Source organism: Anguilla anguilla, chromosome 18, assembly GCF_013347855.1.
Source record: "Anguilla anguilla isolate fAngAng1 chromosome 18, fAngAng1.pri, whole genome shotgun sequence".
NCBI lineage: Eukaryota > Metazoa > Chordata > Actinopteri > Anguilliformes > Anguillidae > Anguilla > Anguilla anguilla.
Window position 1 is genome coordinate 21,532,958 of NC_049218.1, and position 6,618 is coordinate 21,539,575.

Sequence of the window (6,618 nt, forward strand, 5' to 3'; positions counted from 1 at the left end):
ACTAAATGCACTAAATGTCCTTTTGATATCGTGTGTGAAGTGTAGTAGCCTAGCAGCAGCAACTAAAGTTCAGTTCAAGGTGCTGGAATTGGTATACCAATCTGCAAGAAGTAAGCCACCTCCTGCCTTCACACACTAATTAAACTATACACAAGCAGCATTACTAAGCTATAATACTCAGCCATCTCTTGCCATCCCCGCTTTAAGGACTCATGAGTCAGAGTCAATGACACTTCATGCGCTGTTCAAAGGAGAATCGCAAGCACCCGTAGGATTGACAGGGATGGCTAGCACAAGTTTAAAAGCTGTCACTGCCAACCAACCAAAACTTTCCCCTTCCTGAATGACAATATTTCTTAAATATTTAGATCACACTAACATCCTGCCATGATCTTTCCTAACAAACATACTGCAAGCTGTACCTGTGCCTGAATGAAGTGAGCTTGGGCAGGACCAAGCTGACTGAGATAGTAAGTCGCATATAACAACATACCTTACATGCTACAGGGTGTGGGTCAGCAGGGATGTGAATATACCTAAACCCTGGTCTTTAGCCCATATCAGTTTATACCTGTTAGCCTTTTTTACTTCCATGTCATCTTTTCCCCATGTAAAGCATTTAGCCTGGGGTATGTCCATTGCCCAGCCACAGAAACAGCCACACCTGGACAAACCTTTTTTTAATCCATATCTAATGTTTCAGGTGGATGCCACATACCGGTTTTCTTCCCTTAATCTCCTGTCATCACGCAACGTGTAAACCATTGATGTCATTTATGCCGTGTGTCTCGCATTAAAACAGGAAGCCTTCTGTGTTAACATTGCTACTGCGGTCTGTAAATCACAGAGTTTCCTCAGTTGCTAGTTTATGTGATAGGGAAGGTTCTCTTAAGTGATTGAAATGGTTTTTCGGTCAATATCCAGTTAGCTAATAATTTCCTCATGGGCAGCTCACATTAATGGATTGTGCTGCATTATGCAGTATTAGATGTGGATATGGGATCTAATGGAGGTATATTTATTTTAAAAATATAAGCTAACAGACAAAAGTAGTTTATTTTACTTTTTTAAACATAAAAAGTGGATGTACATGTTATTGACCCATCTTTATTTATTTTATTACCTGAAAGATTCTGTCTTTCAGGTAATAAAACACAGAACAGCACTCCAGACAATTATCGATGTCAGATGTGTTGTGTGACGTCGGTTTCCAGAAGTGCCGACAAATCTGTGCTGTCCAATGCAATGTGCCCTGAAATAACATAACTAAATAATAACTATAAGAGAAAAAACTATTTTAAAAATAATTGTCTCTCCTCTCTCTCTCTCTCTGTCTCCCTCTTTCCCCCTCTCTCTCTGTCTCTGTGTCTGTCTATCTCTCTCTCTCTCTAATATTTTTTCACAGACAACACTGACATTGTTTCTGTGAAGAGTCAAACCTCAAGACATCAGATACTGGGAAGGCCAGTCCTGGCTAAGACAGAGCTGCTTGTCTTCAGGGTTACTCTTGAAGTGTGGTACATGGCAGAACTCCCTGTGTGGAGACTGCTACCCTCCCTGTCCCAAAACCAGATCAAAATGCAGCCGAAGAAAATGAACTTTTAAAAAAAAGCTTTAATTTGCAGGTAGATGTCACAGAAAATGAATCATCTCTCCATATTGAGATTATAGATTTTCAGACCTAAGCTGATTATACGTTGTCAGTCGGAAGAGAAAAACAAGTACAATGAGTTTGTTTAATCAGGAAATATTGACACGCCAGTCAAGTGGTTCTAAAGAAATCAGACTAATCTGACAAATCCCATAAAAAGCTAGTTGCAATATGACAATTTAGAGGCCACATTGCTTAAGATAATTTGAAGTGTGAAGCATTTTTCTGATCTGATTTACATATATACAATCGAAATGCAATTTACAATTTAATCATTTGGCAGATGCTTTCAGCCATCTGCCAAAGTGCCTTGAAGCAGCGCATTCATGTAAAACACTGTAGTATAAGCACCACCATCTAGGTTCATGGAGAGGGGACACAGAACAGAGAGGCCAGGCTGGAGTGTGTGGTGTAATTACTGTTTGAAGATGGGAAGGGGCAGTACCACTCACAGCTCAGTATGCCAGCGTGAGTGTGGGTGAAATACTGGGGCACATAGCTGACAATAGAAAATCCATAGAGTGAGACAAAATCAATGGCACCAACTTTAAGGCTATGGATTCTGGTGGAAATATATAAGTAATCAGCTCATGCCATGCAGAAGCTACTCCACCATTGTCCCTATAGGACAATGGGTCAGTGACCACAGCAGAACAGGAATGGTGCCTCGCCTTTCTTTGGAACATGTGACCTGGAACCCGTCCAGCTCAGCACAGCACAGCCCAGTCCCCAAACCCCAGTCCGCAGTGCGCAGTCCCCTAAGGCAACGGGACAGAGGGACATAGGATCATGATTTAATATCCTCGTAAATTTGATTTAAGCTCATTTTATGAACTTATTTCCTGATGCCTGCTGTGCCCACATGCGGTTCTGCTTCCTGTTTCCTCTCCCACTTCCCCGCCCATCCCTGTGCCAGACTAGACGGATTTAGAGACATTCAGTATTATATTGCCAGTCTCCACCCCTTCCTGTCCTGTCCTTAAGCGTCCTGGCACACAAGGACGCTGACCAATCAGTGACTGTCATTTAGAGACATTGCACTCCCCCCAGTTATGGCTTAATTATGACTGCAGGGCTCACACAGGGCTTGACTCCGCCCCCTCAGTGCCATCTGACAGGCCTCGGGGAAAGAATGTGACACGGCCAGACTTTCATCTCAGTAAGACACTGACGGACTGCGGGGGCAGCGGAGCGTGACCCCAAATAATGAAGAATCGACTATAGTCCCATGCATGAAAACACCAACAAACACTTTTATGTATTGCGGATTTGATCAAGCATATCCATCCGTTAAAGATCATTTGTTATCCAATGAGGACGGTTCTGGACACTGGAATTCCAAACCTGTTTTGAACAGAAAACCTACCTCCTTGTTTTTGCCTTAAAATAATCTCAGAAACAAATTGCTCTGAACAAGAATAAACAAGCTGAAACAGACTGAGGTTAATGTGAGTTTTGCCCCAGATTTTCAGTGCATAACTGAACCAGAGGAGGCCACTAAGCAGCGCTAGGTCATATACGTGTATGACAGTGATCTTCTTTCCAGATCCTGGAGAGCCGCAGCATCAGCTGGTTTTTGTAGTTTCTCAGCATATAACGCTTAGGTAGAAAATTTAACCAGCAATACTACTGGCACAAAGGCCGGATTTGAGTATCCCTGACCTAGATCAAACTTTGGGTTTGTCTAGTTTGCGTTTTAAATAAACAGACATATAAACTGGAAGGAAAACAATTTGTTCACCTTCAAATGCATCCTACTGATGATGATTTAGGCCATCATTTGGAGTCAACTTTGAAAAAAGACTTTTTGGTCAATATTAATGTTGTACACAGGATAAACCTGTCACATTCTGTATGATTCATATACTCCTTTACTTTTTTTGAATGTCCCTTGTAGTGTCGGTCTCAGCATGGTAGAACATTTTGTTCTTGAGATTAAGATCAAAGATGAATGTCCCCTACAGGGGACAAAAATGAATTTCCTGGACTGAATCCAGGAGAATACGGCTTCAAAACCAATCTGATATCATAGCTATCGTACCCACAGCTGACCTACACTTAGGGCAGATCAGGAGAAAGGCCTCTAGATCACTTCACAGTCTGTTCACCTATAGAGGAGTCGGTGGAGAAGGGCTGCTCATCTCCGAGTCTAACTGGGCCAGAGGTGTCCGCATCCCCGTAAGTCTGTATCCATGGCAACCGCTCTCCTAACTCCCCGAGGCCCAGGGGGACAGGGGGCTGCAGAGAGCGCCAGAGACCGGGTTCGGCTGCAGGGAGCAGACTGCGCCTCCGTGATCACCGCAGGCCTCCATGATGAAATCTGGATGAACCACAAAGTCCTGACAAAGGGCAACGACTCCGCAATGTTCCGCCCAAATCGTGGTAAACTGCATGCCATTAAGTACGGCTATGTAATGTTAGAACATCAGCCAGTTCCCTTAAGCACCGTCGGGTCACACACTGGAAAGGGATTCGGGCATTTTAAAATAACTTTAAGCACCAAATTTTGTCTTTGCCGTTCAATATTGCAGTCTTTCATTTGCTGTCACAAATAAGAACAGACACTAATAGGATTTTTGGCTTCCTAAGCCTCTTAAAATCCCATTATCCACCTCTCCACATATTTGCTCTGAAAGGCTTCATTGTGACATTATTTCTACTTTCTCATGTATATATAGGCTCAGTGTATGTTAGCTAATTTGTAGATATAATCTTTGTGATAATGTATTTTTTGTGATAAGATATTTTGTGTGTTATTGAGAGGAATTTGAAGTTCAATGTGCTTTGTTCTTAGATAAAATTCTGGAGGACTGGAAGCAGCAACACTGCTTTTCTTCATTCAACTAAACCTTTAAAGTATATAAACAATTACATTCATTTAATAATTCATTTTCTATGGAAGATAATTACGCTTTCTCTGGTGCTTTTTTGCTTAAAAAATGTCTCACTTACTGAATAGTAAGATCAGGAATACCACATCAAAACAAGAGACTTTCAGCGAGTTACACTTTAAAACCTGGAATACACTGCACTCTAAAGGAAACTATTCACAAGTGAAGTTGACAAGCAGAAAAGCTATTACCTGACAGCCCACAGAATATAAAAAATGCCCCATTTCAACAGGACAGGTGACCGACGTGCACAGACAGACAGACAGACAGACAGACAGACAGACAGACAGACAGACAGACAGACAGACAGACAGACTGGACTGCTCCTGGTGACAGGCATTTCCTCACACCCAGCTGTTTAATGGTTGGAAGGGGGGGGGGGGGGAGGTCAGAGCCCCTGAACTTTCCTTGGAACACAGCGGTGTTCGGGGCAGAGGCGGAGCCACAGCGTTGCCTTGGGAGACGGTGAATCGCGACCCTCTCTGCGCACTTCCCTCACCCTGTCCCGGGCAGGACTCTCGGCAGACGCAGCAGGGATGAGGCTCAGTGGAGGCTGCCGGCTTGGTGGACTCTCAGTTGAGGATTGTGCCCCATCGGACAAGATCGTGCAACTAGACAGGATTTAGCGCTGCATTAATCAAACACAACCCCATGCTGTGCAAGGACAAAATCAAAAAACAAAGAAACCGAAGAACTGAAAGCAGAAAAACCCATTAAACCGTGATATTATTTAGTTTCATTTGACACCTTCTAATTGTGTTAATTCCTGAAACTAACAAGTAGGTAACAATACTTCACTAAAGTTACGCTTCATCGCTTTGTTTAAAGCAGTTGATTATCTGGAGTTGCAGAAGACGGAAATGAAAGGTCGTAATGGCGTGATGCTGTTGAGATGGAACGAGAGGGTAGTTGGGCGAACCCTTTTGGACTTGAATTCCCTGTTGGGTCCTTATATTGAGAAAAGTAAAAAGTGCAACTCTTCCAGTCGCTAACTGCTCCAGATCACTGTTTTACTGTAGAGATCCTACTCTTCCTGCTACACACACTTATTCTATTAAGACTCTTACACATGCATGTGCTCTAAATTCCGACAGGAAAGTGCCACGCTAAACTGAATTTAAAATGTGTTTTTAAATCAAATGAGTTGGAGGTACAAAATGCCCCCTGGCGGTGAAAAAATGTATCATTTAAATAATCTGGAAATATTAGGAGCCTAAAATTTGCATGAAGGAAAGTTTGGCTGGTGTTCAAATCTAAAATGTATTCAAATACAGCCATTTTATACACCCACACCTGTGTATTGAACTATGAAAATAGTTCAAATGGGTTGAAATGATAGAACTGAATTGAAGAAAATTTGTTTCTCTAAATTTGGTTTAATAAAATAAGTAGATCAGTAAATCAATTTATCAATGGGCTAATTATTATTTTTATATATAAATCAAACCGCTATGGAATTTTAACATTTTAAGTACTCAAGGATTTTAAATTCTTTTAAAAAACTGAATAGTGAAGAATCTACCCTTCTATGCTACAGACATATTCTAAAACAATCCTCTACCCAATGTAAGCTCTGTATTTAAGAAGGCTGTCTTCACCCTCCCATTATCATCAAATAGGGGTGTGTGTGTATATGTATGTGTTGGGCGAGTGGGGGTGCTGGTACCCCATCAGCTGCTGCTGGGATTGTCCTTGCAGTCATTCTGCCCCCTGGTGGTGCCAGTAGTACAGTGCACTCAGTGCTCTTCAGGGTACATGGGTCTGAAGCCCAACCCATGCAGGACACTAAGCAGACAGCGCCAGGAGCCAGTGACCTGCTGCCGCTGAGGGGGGGGAGGGGAAAGGAACAGGAAGTAGTAAATCAATCACTGGTGCTTTCATACTGTGAACACCAACATGCCAAGCACCTGAATGATCTCCAGAGTCAATTCCCCCAGAACAGCAAGACAGATAGGTACACACACCAAGAATGCCCACTCATTCACATTTCTAAGAGAAAAGACAGAAGAACAAACACAAAGTTTGTAGGTCTCAAACTCAAAGTGTCCTATTTTTTTGTTACTTTCATGTCTGTTG